The sequence below is a fragment of the Spodoptera frugiperda genome, chromosome 25 (assembly GCF_023101765.2).
Source record: "Spodoptera frugiperda isolate SF20-4 chromosome 25, AGI-APGP_CSIRO_Sfru_2.0, whole genome shotgun sequence".
In the NCBI taxonomy this organism is placed as follows: domain Eukaryota; kingdom Metazoa; phylum Arthropoda; class Insecta; order Lepidoptera; family Noctuidae; genus Spodoptera; species Spodoptera frugiperda.
The window spans coordinates 9,671,422-9,694,450 of NC_064236.1; the positions used below are offsets into that span (position 1 = coordinate 9,671,422).

General features: G+C 37.8%; 1 protein-coding gene across 2 annotated transcripts in view; it reads right to left on the reverse strand.

Annotated features, from left to right (window-relative positions):
- Positions 1-22,598, reverse strand: part of LOC118267900 (amyloid beta A4 precursor protein-binding family B member 1-interacting protein) — a 59,461-nt gene extending 36,863 nt beyond the window's left edge. For both annotated transcript variants that reach the window (XM_035582254.2, XM_035582377.2), the window contains exon 1: positions 22,343-22,598. The gene's annotated coding sequence lies outside the window, so the exon portion shown is untranslated. The remainder of the gene's footprint in view (positions 1-22,342) is intronic.
- Positions 22,599-23,029: the final 431 nt, after the last annotated feature.

Sequence of the window (23,029 nt, forward strand, 5' to 3'; positions counted from 1 at the left end):
TTAATCCTACAGGGATTCTCTTCCAGTTAATAATAATAGGATGATGTAATGTTGAGTATGTAATTAGTTTTTTCAAATTAAAACTGTTTACCTATAACATTTACTTGAAATTACATTATTTACTATTACAATCAACTCACGTGCATAGAAATTTCGATTGAATAAGACACTACTGGGGAAGGTGCTCAATCCTCTAACTTGATTTCTGTGACACAATACATTAAACTCGTTTATAAAACGTAATAAAAACTGTTCACTTTTATTATAGCAACAGAACGTTGCAACTGTTTATAGAAGATTTGATCACGATAATGTTTCTTGGAAATGACAACCACGAATACAACCTTCGAGAGCACACGACTGCGCTTTGTGTGGCTGTTGCAGTTAACAATTTACTTCTAATAATAGTGATTGTTCTTAGAAATATTACGGCATTTACTCTATTTATGTTGATATCATTGAGTGTAAATAATGGTGACGTGATCTTGTTCGCACACGCCTAGCTCTGAGTAATGCGTTTGTTTGGCTCTTACCTGTTACATCTCGATGTTTGGTAATACTATGACAAGCAGAATGCAGCCAATTTATTTGTCATCAACGCTAACTGGACTGCGGCGGACCGTGTATAATATTAACGTGCCGTCCGTCCACGCGAATCAATATAAACAAACTCTTAACCAGTTTCTCTTCTCTCAATAAGGTATTGGAATGGCTGAAAACAGAATTAAAAGTAAAACAATAATTGATTGTTTTATTTGTACGTTGTTCTGAGGTTCGTTGCGTTCTTTCAGCCGATGTTTTGTAGCCAACGTTCATCATTATGACCTCGACACCAACTTTATTTCGTAAGCGATTAAGACGACTTTTGTAGTTGAGTTACCTCTAGCGTATGGTCGACCTTTACATCTAGTTTTACTGAGAAGTACTATAACGTGGGAGGTAATAAAGAGACAAAACTTTTAAAACTGGTGCTTCATACGTGTTCTGGAAATATTTTTAATGACGATACTTGTTATTCATTAAGTGACATATTTTGGTACTTCAACAGACCGGCAGGCGGGGCAGACGCGGCCCGTTAAATTTCGAAATGCGGCGTAGAAAACTGAGCGAGGCGCGTGTCCGTCCCCCACATATTATGTCCTCACAACATAACCAAAACAGCACTTACATTGCCAAATTACTGCTCACTTACAGTATAAATATAAAGGGTGATCCAAGAGATTGCAGATGCAACCAAAAAGAAACGAATGACACAAGATTATGATTACATTGTTACTACGCGAATATACCTGGAGTCTGCACGTTGTATGAATCTTAAGTGTCATTATTACATTACATTACATTCTAAGAGCCTTTATTTTTCCTTTACTCGTAAGATGGTCAGGTCTTGGGAAATATATACGTCGAGCGCGTTCTGCACTTAAACCCATTCTTATAGTTTCTCGAGGACAATTTACGGAGGCCCGGCGCCCGCGTTGGCGTGCAGATGAACCCGGTACATAATTAAAGTTGTTACACGATTATTTCGTGTGAGTCGTCCTTGTAACGAATACTAGCTCGATGAATCAATTGAGACCGAGCGCTCGCGATTATCACAATAAAGTAAAAACTAATGTCGTCGTTGTAAACGCAGGCGCCGGCGCATCATTTGTATGGGAAACTTATCTCGCTTTACACATATAATTGATACTCAGCTCGTTTTATAAGCACGACTTGAATTGCGCAATCGATATTACCTTATTGCAGTGGTTAATTGCAATGGACAGGCCATTGCATTGACATAAAATCGTCATAGTTAACTAACGGACTGATACAAGCGTGCGAGTATTTCTTTCCGTCTCCCGACAGTTAGTACACGCGATGACATATGTGACAATATATTATTAGAGACTGGAGCAGCGTACACCAGTCTAGGCACGTTCTGACTGATTGTTGGGCGCCGAAACACAACGCCGGAAGGATGTCCCAGGAGTGCGGCGCGTGCGCTGCATATTGCGCAGCGTTTTAATAACAGTTCGGAAAGCACCACGACCTGAACGAAGCTAACTGCAATAACTTATATTATTATTATAGCTGGGGATTTGTATTCTACCAATGTCGAGTAACAGGATTGTATGACATCAGGCTGCTCATATTCGATCTCGATATGTCCGGAACAAGTCGTCCTGTCCTTAGTGCTCGTTAGGCAGGCGGTCGCCCGGGCACTGCACCTAAATCTTAACCGGATACAACACTAATAATGTAAAGGGTATAATTTTACAAACAATTTTATGGCAGGCAGTATTGAAACAGTTCAGTAGTTCCAACGAAATTGTAAGCGCTGTGGTTTAATTGAGGGCTTTGTTTAGACTTCAGTGTGTATTAATTAATATAGACTCCGTAGATACTGACATGACATGAATGTATGTCCGGCACGAACTGTCCTGTCGTTTTGTCACACCGTAGTTTATTCAATCTAATTGGTAATTTACAAAGACGTATTATTTTGTTACTTTTCAAATTTTGTTAAGCATGTTTTATTTTCTCTTAAAGAGTAAATAGAAACATATTATGTTCACAAAATGCATTCGAAAGTTATTTTGACTGGTTAATTTTGCCTTTTTTGCAGAAGTAAAAGTGTAATAAGATAAGATTGTTAGCAGGTAGTTAGTGAGTTTGTGGTTCTCGAACAATTACGTAAAAAGAACATTGAATAATATATATTTTAGTTAGGGTCTTTAATGTATTAACACATTCAAAATATACTTCGCGTGTGTACAGAGAGACTCGAGCGATATTGTTATGATAATATCGACGTTTTCATCTGCATTGCCATATAGTGGGGCCGAGTAAGGGAATCGAGGGCGTGCGAATCGAAAGAGCAGATTCTTTCAATATTTGGACGTGTCATTGGCGGAATGCAGTGCTCTGTCGACATGGCGACGGCGTAGAGCGGCATAGATAAATTATTTTATTACATGCGACCACACGCAAGCTGGCGGTACGGCGAACCCACTCAACGCGGCGCGAGTGAGCACATCAGCAAACTGATGCAGGCGGCAGGCGCCAGTGTCACTAACCAATTGAATCGCTAACATTTTAACAACATTATAACCGTAACGTATTTGGGACGGAGCAAATATTTGATCTTACAATTACACAGATACTCTACAGATAGGTATCATCTTTGCGTATCTAATTTATCGATAGATGGGTTTTATTATCGAATAATAGTTGATGTTTTGTATAGTATGATAAATAAATAATTTATAATAATGAATTACCTACTTAAGTGAAGTCCATTTATTAGTTAAAAATAATGAGTCCAAATCAAGATATTCAGGAGTGACCAGATAACTACTGAAATAGATGTTTTAAGCAAAACGTTAATGCTTTGTAATACTTATATTTCTGACACATTTTCCCGTACTCAGTAGTATTACACTGGCATTTCTACTTATCTTTCCGCATTAATTGTAAAAGTAGATTGCATTTACTTAGTGCTAAAAGCAGCGTTAAAGTTGACTTGAGCACTGTTTAATCTTAATTAGTAACGATGTGATTTCCTCAAGCTTTGAGCGATTTTAACTGGACTAAGTAAAGCAAGACTTGCGTTAAATATTTACACGCCTGTAAAATGCTTTGCTCAAAGTTCCCAGTGAGCGAAAATGCTTGCTATTACGATGTTTTCATTTTATTTTCATCCGCAAAGTGCGCAGCCCGTGGCTATATTTTTTTGTTAAAAATAAAAACTGAATAACATTTTGCAGGTTGTGCTTGTGAAGTCTAAATAATTTGCTGCATTTCAACGTTTTGCTAATAGCTTATTTTGTAGAATGATTAATTAGAAAATTTATATTTTTCTTCTTGTATAAATTGGCTAATTGGCTACTGGTATACAAAATTTACGGAATACGTCTTTAGTCTCATATAGTCTTTGCTGTTACCATCAATAGTATTTATCGAGGAGACACGACACAATGCTAGATCGTGATAAAGCATGTTTGCAAACTGAGCTCCTCCTATCTTGGTTTTCGCGCACATAACATGGATGGTTCACGACGTGAGTAAATTTTTTGAGCGAACGGCAGGCTAGGAATGGTGTCCGACGTCCACTGGCACGTCTCGATGCAGTTGATTGCCATCGGACCCAGCCTTGCATGACTGATTATATTCTTTGTCTCAAAATTATTTCGGGACTATATTGTTCTCTTATAGATACAAGCATAATTATCTATGTGCGTAGACAATTTAAGTAGCCATTTTATATGTTGAAAGAATTAATTAGTCTATACAATAAGCTGTACTCGGTATAGGATTATGTATTAGCATAGTCATAATTATGCCCTATCACGCGTCCTATTTTGTTCTAGCTTATATTAAGTTAATCAAGTTTCATATTGTTCAATGCTAAGATAAGCTCTGGCTTTCTCATTAGACGTGATATTACACATAATTTGTTGTGACAAACTTGTTCGTGTGTATTATGTGACTTAATTTTGTTATGATATTATTTATTGCCGTACTCAGAGTCATTTAATCGTTACTCAACCCTGTCCTTTGCAATTGTTTTCAGAACAAATTGTTAATAACCAATACATTAAATTTCTCTGAGTACGGTAGTAAGTGATTTTGTTAATTTTGCTGTTAAGGTGATTTTGCTTTTAGATCATACCACGATAAATCTGAACTTCAATGAACGATAACGTAAAAAATATATAAAACAGCTAGAAAGTGTAAATAATATCTGGATTATTCAATTCGTACGTGACATAGGTCTATCTGTACATATTTTAAAACTGTGTCATGTGATGATGAGTCTTGCAAGTCACTGCTAATGTAGAAAATCATCAAAAAGTATACGTTGTACCAACTCTCACCAACCAATGTCAATTTAATAATACATACTTATTGCATGCACATACTTAAGTGATAAAATTGTAAAGGTCAGATGTGCTGTACTTGCAATACAATGGAATAGAGAGGCTCATAAAGAGGATTTATTAAGATTGGTTCCATCCAATGATTTACCTCTACATGCAAAAGAAATAATACTCTGAGTTTTTAGACTACTGCAAGTCACAGTGACCGGGTAGTTTCATTTGACTAAACTTTCGAATTCCAATAACCTTGACGATACTTTTTATTAAAAACATTCGCTTGTAAAAAAAGCAAGGATCAACAATAAAATTTAATAATGTTCTATTAACTTTTTTTGCTGCCTATAGTCGCTGTCAGCAAACTAATTTCGATTTCATTTATTTGAACTAACAATGGGTACGTATAGTAGAAATAAAATGGGATCGCTTATATGTCTGTAATATGAAATACAATCTAGAATATGAAAGATAAACAATGTCCAAACGGAGCAGCATTCTTTTATAAAATGAGAATTTTATAAAAGAATGTTGGAAGTTGGAAGGTGTCGCAGAACTGGATAGAATCGGATAAGGCCGGCCGTCGGCGGTCGCGGGATATCTGGCTCTAAGCCGATCTAGCGGGATAAATGGCGCTTGTGCTTGTCGTTTAACTTTCTGTTAAGTCAAAGTCCATTGGCGCCTCCGTCACCCTTCTGCAGGCCGGAGGAGCGAGTCCGCCCACGTTTACCTCGGTGCACTACTGCCCACATAGCTTCGCTCTCCGCAACCATCTTACTATACAGGATGCCATTTTGAATGGATTCTTTTTCGTCTTCTATGTGATTATAGTAGAATTATAGTACTTACTATGACTCTATCTGAAGGTGTAAGTGTTGTTTATTACTAGTAAGGTTAGGTCATTTAAATGATTATATATTATGTAAATCTTAGGTATAACGCTGATTGGTCGTAATCTCTTTTTGTATTCTGCGAAGTCCTAATATGTTTTTCAGAAAGTAGTACGGTACATATATTAATTGAAGCTTTCTGTGAAGAAATATTAACCCGCTACAATCTCATATCATCAATCCACCCTGTATACAAAAAGAACGACCGCTCCGATTGTGTTTTCTCAGAAAAAGTTTTGTAGGTGTATTACAATGTGAGTTTGGATTTACATAAACTTAGATATTTACAACTCAATGGTTAGCAGTCCCCTCTTCAACGGGATATCGATTTAATAAGCGAGTGGTTACCGTGTGCATGGTGCAATAGATAAGTAAGGAAAAATGTTTAGAAAAAATAAATATATAGTAGAACTTAGTAGACAGGAACTGCTTGGCGCTATGTGGTTTCTACATAGGTACGGTACTCAAAGAATCTTTGTACCTACATGAACAGGAAAAATAAAGCCTTATTAAGATATACATACCTACTTAGGAGCATAGTAAATGTCGCTATATACGTACTCTAGTTAAGTAACTAAACATTAAAGATTAAGTTTAGGCACGACTACACTTGTTTTTTACGAAATACGAAGTATGTATTATGTTAGTTATTTTTATAGAGGAGAGTTTGTAATTGTGGACCTTTAAATCTTTTGTTTACTAGGTATTAATATGTATTCATATTAGCCTAAATATGATTTGTCTTTGTCTGTGCTCAAAGCTACTCAGTGTGAGAAGAGGCTGTTGATGTGAAGAGCTGGTTATTCTCGCTTCCAAGAAAGAAAACTCGACTTTTTGTAGTTACCTCTTTTTACAATACTTATGCATATTATTATAAAGACAGGTTGATTAATGGAAGCTATTCAATGAATCCTGTTATGAAATGGCTATTACAGCTCTCTCCATTAAAGTTATTAATATTGTTTCCTATCTAAGTGGCTTACGTAATTGGCGGACAATGCGAAACATTTTGCCGTAGTTGTTTTGTTTTTAATTGATAAACAATCTTAGATATTGGCACAAACAATAGATTACGTCAAATTGTTTGTTTAGAAGTTTAATGTTTTATTTGAAAGGCGTTTATTGGTGCCATTCAGTTATGCTTTGTTTGTTACATAATGAACAATTATTTAATTGGTTTTATTTGTTACTTTGGTCTTAATCATCTAAATTTTATTTGGGGCACTCTGGGGCATGATATGCCTTGATTGTAGTAATGTAAGTGCAATTCTGCCTACCTTACAGAGAATGACCAAGCGTAATAATATGTTATCAACTATTATATTTCTATATTTTATTAGCTTCTGCCAGCGGCTTCGTCCACGTTCCGTGGGATTAAAATATCCTATCAACCAAGTCAGCTGTCTGTTTACCAAATAAATCTCATCAAAATCCGTTCAGTAATTTCAGCGTGTTTGACGGACAAACAGCTGAATAAATAAACTTTTACATTTATAATATTAGTGTGATTGGTTACAGCAATCATATATGATAAGGTAAGCTTTCCATCCGCAAAAGGAATTTTTAATCGGTCTAGACGTTTCGGGACCTATTCAATGCAAACAAACAAACGATCAAATGTTTCCTCTTCATAATATTAGTATTTACCTACAGATAATGCTGTGTACCTACCTATTTGTCATTAATTCATTGATACGTTAGTTTAATTTATTTATTGTTCATACATAGAACTTAATTGTTTTCGACTGGACAAGGAAGTTGACAAATCATTAACTACTTTTATTAATTAAACTTTTCTTGATTTATGCCTTGTTACGTATGTGATAAAAGCGAGTATTCATTAGACTCGTGCTCAATTCCTGGGCAGACTAAATCAGTGGTATATTTTTACGTTATAATTAAATATAGATAAATATTTTTTGGTTGTTATAGTAATAAAATATTATGTAAAGGTTCTGTTGTAAATATAATTATTATATCTCTTGTTCCTACGTGAAAATTTCTATCTATTTTGTTTTACAGTTGTACCTACTCATAGTAATAATTAATTTTAGTTGCAAAGCGACCCGATTTTCCTTTACCATTACGTATTTAGCGGTTTCATACATTATATAGTCTTCAATAATTAAATTTTTGCTTGACTCGGGCGATATATTAATATACAAAACCGCAATGAGTGACTAATGAGTCAGTTTATTCATTAATTATACTTAATGCTTGTTTTGCCTACGAAAGTATAAACATAATAATATACTGGGCACTATTGGATCCTTTTTTATTTATTCTGTGATGTTACTAAGAATTTGAAAACTCTAACGATATTTTGACCAACCCAATCAAGCACGAAACGCCATGGCGGGCAGGCATTTAGTCACATCTTGAATTATTTGTACCAGCTAAGTTTGCCACCTAGGTGGTAGAAAACAAATAAAGAACGTAATATATTATCAACTCAAGTTCCTTTACCGTTCACGAAATCTGTTTATCAGTTCCAATAACAGTGTTAACAACAAAAATAATGACAAGTTTAATTATTAGATCTCACTAGATAAATGCACTTCCGTAGATAAGTGTTGCGAAGTGTTGCGAAAGGTACGCTCACTTCTCGCAAATGTACTCCGTAACCGGTCTTTACAAGCTACATGTACGCACTATCGATTCAATCAAAATTAAATCGATATGAACATAACATAACATATCATTTCATTTCAAACTTCGCTTCCGGTATCGAGTGAAAATTAAATTCGCCAATGAGATATCGATTTTCCGTTTCGTCAATCGAATTGATTGATCACGATATCTGACGAAAATTGTTTTGTTCATAAACGTGTTCTTAATTGAAATTGGCTATGCATCGAGTGCAGGGAATTAATTAGAGTGCCCTAATCCTCGATTGCAATTTCAGTTTAAATGGTACCCCAGCATTAGCTAATGGAAACTAGTATTGGTTACGTTATCGCGGAATAGTCATTTAATGTTCAGTTAATATCACGCCTCTTACTATTTGTAGGGGTTGGCAGAGGTACTTACAAGAGTTTGTTATGTAACCAAATACGATTCTATTGCTTAGGTATATACCTACCCAGCAAAACAAAATTCGAATAACGGTGCAGTACCTACATATTAACATACACATATTATTATGTATATGTAGAACAATAGGTACGTATTATCAGAGCTTTGTCCCCCAGAGCGAGTAGACAGAGATGCATTTACAGTACACCCCTTTTCCGACTGACTGCGCTGTTTGTTCTCAATGGGTCCAAACCGAACCCGCATTCATTCGTCAACGAGGAATATGAAACACTTACTACAAAGCATTCTGATCCTGTTAAACAGTCATATTAATTAAAAAGCACAATTTTATCACCATTCTCAGACAAAAATAACCAAAGACTCGTGGCCCAAATAAAAGAACATCTCAAACGAAATTGAATTGAAACATTATTTTGGTAATTTTAATACTCTTTTAGCGGCACGTTTCCTCGTTCTTTATGTAAGCAAAACGGAGAGAATTGCTCACAGATGAAATGAACGTAAACATATTTACTTTTGTCGGTTATTTGTTTAATCTGAGGAAAACACACTTCGAAGCGATACTCTAGGTTCGTCAAAGAGACAACTTTCCGATATCTACAGAACTAGAAGAGACAAACTGATGTTGAATGTTTAGATGTTTATATAGGATGGTTAATAAGGAGTGACTAGACTAATAATGACACAATACCACACATTGCTCTCAAACTTCTTCCTAAAATAGCTCACCATATGTTCTACATCGCATTACGTTATAAAAAGAAAATGTAGGTATATTGGAACACCAACCCTGAAGCATTAACCGACTGATAACTTAATTATTAGTTCTCAAAAGTTCCTCAAAAATGAGGAGTGCTTGCATAGAACCGCCGGCAACCGACCACGCGGTCTCAAGTGGACAGACAGACACTCAACTTCCAGCTCAACTTTGATTTCACTGTTTTTTAATTAATTTTATCGAGTCCAGACAATCTGCAGTTGATGAGAGCCAGACAGTCATATACAGTGATACATTACAGGTAGTTAATGAGTGATATTAAGCACGGTCAGATTGACCACGCACTTCATTAACGTTAAACCGTTTTGTTGATCCAGTTGCGTAACATCGGACTTGTCGATAATTATAATAGTACATGTAACGGTGAACTGATATGTTACTATCTGTGCGGTGAACGTTGTGCTACTTTAGGTAAATATAGGCACCAAATAGACATTGTTATCTTCTCGAGGAATATCTGGCTAGCCTCGTTGTACGGTCGACGCCCTTGGGCAACGTGGGACGCGAACTGGCGCGCATGCATTCATTATTATAATTGATATAGATTGCTTAGAAATCTACAAATTATGCGATACTAGAGTAAATAATAAGATAACCTTATAATCAACACGACTATAATTGTACCCAAGTGATAACTTGTGTTGCACTGCTTGTTCTTACTTCTTACTCGTTTGAGGTGTAGTAGCTTTCCCTTCAGCCGATTTAGGTGTTTATTGCCACGTCAATTAGTAATACCTACGTTGGACATTTATATTTATTTACAACCATCGCTACGTAGGCACTCATCTTGAAAAATTATTTATGTAATTATTTTTAAGTAAAAGTCATAGAAACGCAACGTTTTCATTTAAAGTTGAGTACCATTTGTTTGAAGCACCATCGTAAAAGGACTAAACGAGTGAGTGACAAAGCGAATGCGTTGCATTCTCGACGCGCGACGCATGAGGCGCTCTGCGAGCAGCAAGAGCGAGCCGCCTTCTATAAATAGTACCCTATAAAAATACATCTTCTGGGAACTTCCGCATAAAGCAAGGGGCTTACAATTTATTGATTTTTTTGCGTGCATCCGTCCATAGTTACAAAACTAGTTCTTATTGTCTTTGTGTGTAAAAGAGACTGTGGTGCTTGTTATCGAAAACAAATAATATTTTCTGTAGGAAAAGATAATGATGTTTGCGTGTTGTCTAATATAGGGCTAAACGTTTTGATGGACGGCGTGGCGATCGGGTAATGTAGCGTGAGTCATCGACTACCGAGGTTTGCGCGGCGGAAGTCCCTTCCGGCAGCGAACATGCCTCACGTTGACGATAAGACTACGTGTTGTGTCGCTGTTTGACATTACTGCAGCGCCGAGGACTCTGCAAGTCTGCACTCCGGTGTACGACGGAAACTGAAAACCGACGAACGGTTCTGCTTCTAGAGACTTTCCTCAATTTTCCGCTATATAGTGAAGTTAATGCCAGTCGACACCGACACTGTACCGTGTACCGTGTACCGTACGTTCTTATCTGAAACTCGTTACGATGGTTACGGGTTTATCGAAATTGAAGATTACTTGTCTTAACTTACTATTAGTAGCTATTTCTGTCAACCACTGATTACAAAAAATCTCATTGGCACCTTATTACACCAACAGCGCTGTTAAAAATTTCATTTTACTATTTTTGTCTAAGTAGAGACGAAAACTTCAAAAGCTCATCAGCTCAAGCTTTCTCGTCTAATATAACCGAAGTGACGTTTAGTAAACAACGTGTTTGTAAAGTCCAAACTTATTTGTCTTATTTAGATACATTGTTTGTCGTGACTTCAACAAACATCACATTAATTCCAACCCATGGTATTTATTCTAATGTTGGCCTACATGTTTATATAATTTTAATATGAATAATGAGTGAGCTTACCTAAATCATAGGCATGAGTCGCCGCATGACTACCGGCGTCGGTATCTGTCTACGTAGTATATATTCCGTATATTTATATGTACATATATAAGTGTATTCGCATGGTAACATGACAACGGAAATTAACTGCTGATGTTCGGCGTGATGGCGAAGTTAGTGATCCATCATCGAAGCTGACGTTTTAACTCTCGTTTAATGGAACATTTCCGGTGAAGAGTGCGCGGACGCATTGCTCCGATTGTCGACACTTGGGTCAAGGGTTGACCTTTTATTGTTCGGCTATCGATAAGCGAGGCGCCGCTGTCACAACACATCACTAATGTGAAGTTATTACGCTCGAAAGCTATTACGCTCTCCGAACTAAAATGGAAAGCTGCTAAACTAACTTAGCATTCGTAGAATGTAAGTGCGTGCGTGTTATTAGACGCCGAGTTTCAGGTGTATTTACCATTAACGAGGCATTGCGTTGGCGGAGGAAAATTGATTTTACCTTCTTTGGAAAAGTTTATAAAGAAAATAGGCTTATAATATTTGATTTCCAACAAATTCTGTCCACATGCGATCTGGACCTATCATATCTTCAGAACTTATGTCCATAATTTTTGTGACCACAAAATGTGCCTATTCCAATCTAATACGTAAGGCATAGCAGGGCGCCGGAAGCTCGTCGCGTGGTTCGGTGCCATATACTGGGAGCGAGGCACCCCCCGCGAGCCGCACCCCTCACCGCACCCGACCATCTCCCTCGAGGTGAATGAACGTCTTACAGCGGATTTCTATTATGTATATTAGGTATGCTTAAGCAATGGTACTCACAATTAGAGTAAAATATGAGAATGATTTTAAGAATTTATCGATCTGCAATCTTATGTCGCGGTACTGAAACGAACTTCTTACTTCCGGAAAAATGTAAGATTAATACAACAAGTATTCGAATTTTCTTTATGAAAAATTGCAATTTACCGAGAGGAATTAAATACCACTTTTGATTTTTAAGATAATATTAGTCATTCAGATGTAGTGATGGTATAGTCGTATAACATAAATAAGAATAATAATGTATTTGTTTTCGGCTTAGTGTAGAGCAGCGCGGCGTCGGCGGGCGAGGGACCAGGGCGCTCCCTAGTAGCGGCCCGCAGCGGGCAGGGCAGTGACTCATCCTAATGTCAGCTGTATGGGCACATTTTGACAATCATTCCCTATTTAACATACGTAAAGCTCTTTATAATTAAAATAACATTAAACAATCCCGTTAATACTTTTCAATAAATGCAGCGACATAAAATATACGTACATAATTCTATTGTTCACAATTAGCATACCATTCATTTGAATTTCTCGGTCATACTGCGAATTGAGCGTTTGCCTTAACTCAACGTCAACTTTCGCGAGAAAGTAGGTACGGAGGAAGTTAGTTACGTTACGCACATTATTAGTCCAGTGCAGTTAGCTTGAAAAACGGTCAAAATTGCAAGTAAATAGTATGTATTAGTATTACCTACTGGAAAGGGGAAAATGCAACTTTGCCGTTTAAATAGAATCTGAACATTTTTCCACATGATTTTTAGTTTTTCTGGAACTCTCTATGAACCTTTGTCTTTTTCCTTTTTCATTGGTCTATTTAAATACGGTACGAGTATAATTTTACAAAGGAAAGCTTTCAACTCAAATTAAAATATTTCAGCGACGCTTTGTTTTTTTTTTTGTTGTTGTCATTGTTAATCTGACATTGACACATTTCTAAAGTGTTATTGACAGTGTCAAACGAAAGGAGCATTCATCAGCTTATGACCCTGAGTTGGCAAATATTTCGAAGCCACTCAATTATTCAGTGGTGTATATATGTATGTGAATTTTTAAGGCTCATACAGTTTAAACTTACCCTGAAAACATAGTAGTCTTGTGTGTAGTATTCCTAACGTCAAGAATACCGCTTAAAGAAATTCATTCGAAAATGTTCGACGCCTATGAAGTACGGTTTCATAACTTGAACTTTATCAAGAAATTGCTTTCAGATGGGGACCCGTTAGGGAAAACCTTATTTCGCCCTAAGTCGTTAGTATTTCGCGACGTGGTAAGATCGTGAGAGCAGGCAATTTCCTGCGTAGTGTCACTCTAAATTGAATCAGTGTCGCGCCGACGCCGACGATAGAACCCATTTCGCTTGTTTACAATGGAAAGCTAACATTTTAAAAGCTCATTGCTTTTAATTTGATTTTTAAAGCGACATCACTGACCGCGTAGTCTATATTTTTTATTTTAACGTTGCTACATTTTATCTTACACTTATTAACTAAAAGCTTCGAAGATGATTTATTTTATGATCTTGTCTAGATATTTATTAACCCCCACCAACGCTAAGCAGGTTTAATATAAGCAGGAAATGGATTAATAACACAAAACAAAGCAGGCAAATAGGTTTGTATACGTGTATTTAACAATGCTAGCCGCAGTCGCGGTTTGCCTGGCAATGCAGTGCGATCGTATCGAGTTGCAGATCGAGTAACGCATGACTTTTCACGGACAACAGTTAATATTTACATATATTCCCAGTACTTATGTTTAATGACAATTATTGTCATGTCTACCGCTACTCTGAGGTTGATTACTGAAACGGAAACATGATTTCGTGTATGTGACAATTAATAATTGAACGCGGTTGATTTGCAATTAATTGCTTTTGTGAATGACAGCAAATAATGAAATTGTATCGTATTGTAATGACGATTACATTTAGCAATACAATACAAATATTGTATTCGTATTTCATTAATTGTTTTAGTCACTAGCAAATCGAGGTTTAGTTGATATTGTATTGTGACTGTTATTATATTAGGTTATATCATTATAATTGAAAATGTTGGAAAAGTTAATCCAGTTTAATGCATAGGTAGGTACTAAAATAGAGTAGATGACTCATTTTTATTTTCATGTCCGTCTTGTAGTTTATTTCAACACATTAGACACGTATTTGTTTCATGGCGGAATGGCAGCAACGACTGTCGCAACCGAGGGCTGGGCTCGCTGTCATCGCAGCGGTAAGTCCCCTCTTTGAGGAGTGGCTAGAGAGGCGCCACGGCGTCCTCACCTACCGCCTGACGCAGGTGCTTACCGGACATGGGAGTTTCGGTAGGTTCCTGTTCCTTATTGGGCGGGAGGAAACGCCCGGGTGTCATCACTGCGAGGACCGCCCGGAGGACACGGTAGAACATACGGTGGCGGTGTGCCCTGCGTGGGCTGAATACCGCCAAGTCCTCAGGGATGTGGTCGGCGACGGCGACCTCTCGCGCCCGGCACTGGTTCAGGCCATGGTGCGGAGCGAGAGGGACTGGGATGCCGTCTCCTCTTTCTGCGAAGCAGTCATGCTAGCTAAGGAGGAGGCGGGGCGCGTGAGAGAACAAACCTCCTCACGCCCCAGCCGTCGCGAGAGACACTCCGGGCGTCGGGGATCGCGGGACGATCTCCGGCCACCGTAAGTGCGGGCCTGCGGGCGGCGAGTAAGGGTAGCTCACCGCCCGAACAGAGCCAGACCCGTGCGTACGGCGCGTAGCGTTCCGCGCGCGCCTCAAAGAGCCATCAGACCACCACAGATGGGGCCCAGTAGGGCTGATGCCTGATCCGGAGCTGCGGACTACCTAGCGGGTTTACCGGGGCTCCGGCTCGAAAAGCAGGAGAAGGAACGGGGTGGTTTTTAGTCAGTAAGAGTCTGACACTCCCTCTCGCCTCGCCCAAGGTGGGAGAAGTCATTGGATGATTTTCCCCCCTGAAAAAAAAAAAAAAAAAAAAAAAAGACACGTATTTGTTATTTTCTTACGTAAACAAATATTTTCGAAGATAATCATATACCTAATGATTTAAAATATCGACGTCGCTCCTAGGTGCGTTTTATATGTAAAAAATACATAAATGCTCCCACTCCTAAACTTTGATTTGTTTTATCTAAGTATTGTTTTTATATGACAAAATAAAAAAAAACGTGTCCAATATCTAACTGGCGGTCTAAATAGACTTGTAATTTTCATACCTCGTCATCATCCCTATTGTACTATATGATCTTCAAGACTATTATAAAACTAAACTACAGACCCATATTCATTATTTCTAGTTATTTCTAGTTATTTCAGTATTCCTATCTATTGTAATTGATGTCCATCCAAATAAACAATAATGTGTGCGGTTAAGTGCCCGGTCAGATTTGATTTGGACTAATTTACTACAAAATTAAATGAAGATAGATTGCGAATCTGCCGACAGTCTCGTGTTTTTGGTTAATGGTGAATTGGTGACGACGGCACGCCATCGCCGTGATTACGTCAAACCGCAAATCGTGTGCCGGCTATCGTCTGCCCCTGTCAAACATATTTCCGTTTATACGTGTATTAGACCAGTAACCACAATTCAAGTTTATTTTGAAAACCACATAATTAGTTGATTACATTATAACCGTAAAAAGCTTTAACTTTGATGTAATAATAAATGTTTTTAAACAGAATCAGGGCAGGTGGTAGGCGCAAGTACTTATTTAGCATGTCACAACACAATGTCTGCAATACATGGAGTTGGATGTAAAACTTTTGTGAATGTGGTTTTGTGGTTAGCAAAAAACCACATGTACGGTCTACTTTAATACAAAACGAAATACTCCTCTTTTGTAAAATGAACCATAAATGGGTCAGGAGATCCATATTTGAATGTAAGTATGCATTATTTTAATACTAGCTTGTGCATCGTCTTCAGATAAGTTGTAGTTATCTTAAAATGAAAAGTTCAGTGCTACTTAGCAGCGGTTTGCAAAGTGACCCCCTCCTACGACGTATTAAAAGGTAGACTAAACAAATCCGATACCCAGTAATCCTCATGTACTCCGAGGTAGTATGGGGAAATAGAGCTGTGTTTCTACTAAGCTTGGTAATTAAAACAATTGAAGACAGGTGGTTTTTCGTTACTGGAAGGAAGATTGCAGCCACAGAAACCTTTGATTACCCGCCCTAACCGCGAGAGACGGGCAAAGGGGCAAATACAAATACAATATCGACTGGCGTTATTTGAACGAGATTTGTATCAAACGCACTGGCAAACAGCAATATATTTCAACGAGTTTTTGTGTTTTAATCTTTTTTTACAGCGCGGGAAATGTACACAAAATCCTTTAATCTGCCACCATCCGTATGGTAAACAAAAATAATGCACAGGGAAATGAACAACGAATAAAATATATTGGATTTTTTATGGGACTGAAAAAAAAATCACTGATGGTCACTATCCACGAGATAAATATTAAATAAAATAGGACCAATTTATTTAGTTAACGGGCACGTGTGTAATATTTCAGTTTATACACACGTTTGCGTGAATATGGATCTAGAGTTATCTGAAATTCTGAAAGTGGAACCTAAAATCAAATTAAAGCTCTCTTATTTTACATAATACTACCTGACAGTTTAATTTATCAGGAACTTAAAGGTTACGTGACAGTGAAACTGGGCTTTAATTTTATGATAGTCTGCAAGGTAGACATATCTACCTACCTACACAGTAATGGTAGGTGTATGATCGCGTGCTTTCAACGACAAAAGACGGGCAGACAATGTACGCTAACGAACCAAATTAATTTGATAAATTCTGACTCCAGAGTCTTGATGACATTTTTGATGTTTTAGTACATTTATTGGAAGAAATGTGGCATTTACCACACAGTATATTGATTGATTAAGTTTGCTTTATTTTGGCAGGCTGCGAAATAAATAAGTGCCTTTTGCCACTGATTGTCCGAAGTGAACACAATTGGAATCGCTTCGGAAACCTGGTATCGCCGGCGAAGTATAATATACGTCCTATATACCAATACTGCCTAAATGTCATTTTTTTCGGAATTAATATATACTTCGGCGCCGGTATGTATTTACTTACGTAGATAAATATAATATATCTATATTGAATTAAGATGAAGCAGCTACCTAAGTTTTCTCCGTGAGAAATAACCTCTTTAAAAGTAGGTTTCATGCTACGAGTGAGCAAAAACAGAAAAGTCGACAATTATCAATTAATATCTATGCATAACTGATGGCCACGATCACGATAATCGATTATGCAACGAATTTTACACGTATACCGATATTGTGTTGGACAAAAAATAAGATTTTTATTTTACTTTTGGAATTAAGACGCGAGTAAGTATAAAGGGACCTAAATAGGCACTCTAAAATGTTTAAGGTCTCTGTCATGTAAAAATGAATTGTAAAGTATCAAGGCATATAACTTTCAGAGGATCACAATCCACTTGACGATTCTTAAACTCAGAACTCACTCGAGACTACTAAATTTCATCTCAATTGAATCCTTATATCAGTTTAAGAATACCTGCACTTGTCTTGTATTCAGGTATTCTTAAACTGATATAACAGTCGCCATTACTTCACAAATAACATGAAAATAAAAGATCCCCACAGTAAAGGTAACTTGTACATAGATTACATACTTTATTCAGTTAAACTCTAACTGAATAAAATATGTTATACGAGTAAGTGTTTGTTTGGCGAAACAAAATCCACGTGGATTTATTCCGCAATTGTGTACACACTGAATCTTATGAAGATGCAAGTGATAAAAATTTGCTCCCGTAATCTCATGCAGACGCGAGGCAGTGCGAAAATAAATCCGCACGAATTGAATTTCGCTGTGCGGACTGGACAGGCTCTCACTGAGAATATTAGCGATGTCTAAACTGTAACTTAACGGCAACTTAAAATTTGGTGTTGTTTCAAGTATTCTGGTAATGTTTTCTTTGTCATGAATTCAGTGATTTTTTTAGACTATCTTTCTGTTCTGTTGTTGTCTATTTTGTTCAGTTCATGTACCTAAAGTAATTTCTCGCTCCTTCATCGGAACGGTCCTTACAGAAAGATTCTTCTCTTCTTCTTTACAGAAAGATTCAAGCTCTGGACGTAGTCTAAATTAAGAACCAAACTAATAATAATATCTAATATCACGTAGTAATAAAAACATAATATAATATCGTGAGTCACTTTTCAGGAAAAAAAAACGACGAGTAGGAGGTGTCTTCAAAGTTAATGAGAATAACAACAAAAGGCAGACTAAAATTAATTACAAGGATGAAAATAGAGTTAGAAATTCTATGATTACTCTTCACACAGCTTTTAATATTTGCCATTGTAATGAATGTTCCTATATTTTTTTAATTATCTGCAATATCTAGATGTTATCTACAGTCTATGATACTGTGATTAGAAAATATTTATTGAAAATCTCGATCACTAAATCAATCTAACATAGACAATACATTTGTCAGTTTGTTTTTCACAAACAATGCCTCATTAGTTGAATGGTCACTTAAACTTCACAAAATGCTAGGACTAACAGGGTTTGAATAAAATCAAAAATTGTTAATTACATTCGGAAGGAATCGGCCGGTCCCCTCCATCCCTCAGGGGCATTGCGAGGGTTTTTGATAAAAAAGGGATCGCAAACGCGACTGAAACAAGACTCTAAGTTCAATGGTAGGTCAGAGGAAATATATTTCTCCATATTTATGTAATAAACCACGCAAATATCCCTGCTTTATTGCGTATTGCGTTAGACTCACCCTCTGCTACAATAGAACTCATAACGTTAAATGGTGAGGCAAGAGTGGGTGTTATTACGGGCTTCTTACTCCGAGGTGTGATGTTATACGCTTCACAATAACCTTGGAAGTTAGTACACCCGCTGTAATTATGTTTGTTATAAATCCCGTGTAATAGGGCCGACCGACAAACGCGGCACTAATTGTTTTTTTAGGCCTATTACTGTGTGAACGTTGAGGTTTAACCCATTATTGATTTTCTGACTCCGTGATTGTAGCCTAGCTATCCTAAGTGAAATCAAACACCGACCTATCTATCCCATTCATGTAAATAAAAATGAATCGTCGGATTGAATATTCGCGCAATACTTTTAAATGACTGTACTAAATTAGATAATACTCTATGTATATAGCGTTCTTTATAGCTAGGGCAAAGTTAGTAGATGTCAAAAAGAGCAGGTGAGTCAAGCAGTAGACAAGGAATGAATGATGAGAGTCAAATGATAGCAGCCCATGCCAGGACGGGTTGCTAATTAAATACAAAAAAGAAAATACTCGACCAACAAGACATTAATATGTTAGTGTCTAAAATTATTTTATTTCATCGAAAAAATAAAACGAGGAGCGCAACTCAGTACCTATAATCCTCACTCCGGATACCGGATCACCCGGAGGACACGGTGGAGCATACAGTAGCGGTGTGCCCTGCATGGGCTGAGCACCGCCGTGTCCTTAGGGATGTGATCGGCGACGGTGACCTCTCGCGTCCGGCTTTGGTTCAGGCCATGATGCGGAGCGAGAGGGAATGGGACGCCGTCTCCTCCTTCTGCGAAGCAGTCATGCTAGCTAAGGAGGAGGCGGAGCGCGTGAGGGAACGATCCTCCTCACGCCCCAGCCGCCGCAGAAGACACTCCGGGCGTCGGGGATCGCGTGACGATCTCCGGCCACCGTAAGTGCGGGTCTGCGGACGGCGAGCAAGGGTAGCTCGCCGCCCGACCAGAACCAGACCCGTGCGTACGGCGCGTCGCGTTCCGCGCGCGCCTCAAAGAGCCAGACCACCACAGATGGGGCCCAGTAGGGCTGATGCCTGATCCGGAGCTGCGGACAACGTAAAAGGTTACCGGGGCTCCGGCTCAAAGCAGGAGAAGGAACGGGGTGGTTTTTAGTCAGTAAGAGTCTGACACTCCCTCCCGCCTCACCCAAGGCGGGAGAAGTCATTGGATGATTTTCCCCCTCAAAAAAAAAAAAAAAAAAAAAAAAAAAAAAAGGCGTCGAACTTGTAACTCATCATAACCGATTGTCTACAACTCCATAGCTTCGTCTATAAAAACTTACTCTACGATAAGTTAATGTATTGTTATTAAAGCCTAATGTTTACATCAGAATGAATTCCTACAGAAATATGTTTTAATACGGGACTTTTGTCAGATATTGCATATCACTTATTGTCATGGGTTATTCTATGATATGCATTATTATTTATTCTTGTCGAGTGTATATAAGAATGCTAGACGTGCCTATTGTTTAAGATACTTAGTTAAGACTAAAATTCTTTATTTTACAGTAATCACAAATATTTTGCATATCCTTAATGTTTTACTTGTTAAAAGAGGTGAAACTAACTTTTTAAATCTTTGCAATCAATCAATCAAGTTTCAAGTGAAACTTCGTAATTCAAAAATGTCAGTTAAATTATATCTTGTAACTTGCTCCTCTGTCTAGCTAGAATTAGAAGCCGCAAATGCGACCGCTGAAGCCGAGTTCTGTGATAAATTCCTCGGTTTACCAAAATTGATTGGTAGTTACAACCGGGAAGTATATTGTATAATTTTAGTGGGATATCAAACTTATTCAGAACATGATTATCGATGATTAATGAAAAAGACGATAATGATCTCATCGCCAGGAAGAAGATAATGTTTTGTTTTCCTAAGCATCAATGAAAAAATCTTTCACCCACTCCTTTTAAGAATTGCGAGTTTGATGTTATGTCACGTACAATTCTCCAATCCGACCATACAGAGAAAATATCTATTTCAAATAACACCACGGCGCTCTGAGCAAAGCTATCAAATGTAAAATGTAAGGACAATTTTAAAATTTCAGTTTTCCGTCGGAATGGAGATATTCTCGATACGTTTCTCGAATCGACGTTGCAGAGTTTATTTGATTTCTTGCATTTCCCGAACGTTTTTCCAGCGAGACGGCAAGAGTGCAACACGGGCCGGGAAACGGCGAAATTCAATATACACTCAATTGAGTTGTGAAGTCTAGTGTTTTTAACCGTACATTTTCTAGGGCTCTTGCACCGTCTCGATTGTAGCCACTTAAACATTATTTTATTCGATGTTCAATTCCGAATAATGTGGAGCACAGCTTCGTATGTTTTACATAAGTAAGTACATCTGGCGTGCTTGTCAATTGGTCACGCGGCCCAACTAGGCATATGAACTCAGTGAGAACATTGCGCCATCATAGTTATAACAGCTGTTTTATTCATAACCAGCCAAATGTTCATTATATCCGTGTCGAGCAGCTTTTGCGCAGTTTCAGGGACTCTTGAAATGGGAATGACCGCAACTCAACTCCTTTCTTCGTGTCAGTGATTTCGTAAGCAGTAAACACAAGTACCCACCCTCGAGCATCCAACGCTTAGAGAGTCGCAAGAATATCATTTGAATAAACGAGACACCCACGGAATAGTTAAAATGTGATTGGATAGCTAAGTAAAGAGTCGACAATGCCTACATTCCGTAATGCATGTACATTGTTGGTTTATTTGAAGATAAGTCGCAACGAGGACAAGATAACACACTTGTAGAAATGCACCGGTCTCGGCACAGGATACACGACATCTCACACTTCTAATATTATTGCACACTTCCTGTGCCGTCGTTAGCCAGCACCCAGCGAGTGTCAGCGTTATGATACATCTGTTTAGTTTAAAACGCTGATAAGATACCAATTGTTGTGATAATGCATTTCTAATAACTTTGTATCACAACGAATTTTTTGTGTAGACAGCATTATTCACAATTCTAAGAATCTCCATGTAATTTTCATGCCTCACTACTACACTTGTTTACTTTATTAATTAGACTAATTTAAGATAACGTACTTCTATAGTTAGGAATCCTAAACTAAGCTATCGTTGCGTGAGCATTCAAATTAACGCACCGGTTAAATTGAATTTTGGTCCTAAGTCTGAAGCTAAAACCCCAAGGAAATAAGCAAATTGAAGCCATTGTTTTAATAATAAATAATTATTATGTTGTCAAAACAAGAAACGGAACACTTACCAGTTTTCAGATGCCGCTCCAAGAAAGTGAGTAACGAACATTCCCAGTCTATTTGCACATTTAATTCATAACTAGAAAGAAAAAAAATGTCCAGAGTTTATAGTTCACTTTTAAAAATGTTCACGAAGTATTGATGGCTCGTCAGACAAACGTGCACATTTCGTCGATACTTGTAGATCGGATGGGTCCGCAGCGTACGTCCGTACCGAGAGTCGGCCGCCGGTATCATACCAGACCGATACCTAACTCACTCACCGCGTGTAGGCGGAAGCGTAAGTTTGTATACCACGCATTTCGTACGATACTAAGCTGCGCATTAGATTTCCCGTCAGTGACATCTGGCGGCGTTGCTCTGTACTACATTAGTAGCACGCTGCGATGCGCGATTACGAAATACATAAACAGCAGTGCTAGCGCCATCTGTTTTGTGACAATGGAACTACTTGTTAATGTCGAGACCCGTCGCTGCCGCGCACTCGTGTATAATTTCAAGAACTTCGTTTCGTTATTTCTTGTTGCCGATAACGGATGATAGGTAGCGCTGGTGGTATATTGAATGATCGCGAAACAGTAAGTTAAGGTATAATATTAATCTTCAATGTTCGTAGTCGTATAGCTAGTAAGTAGAAACTTCTTAATGTGCCCCTTATTTATTTATATCGACAATAAATTAACATCGGCTGTATC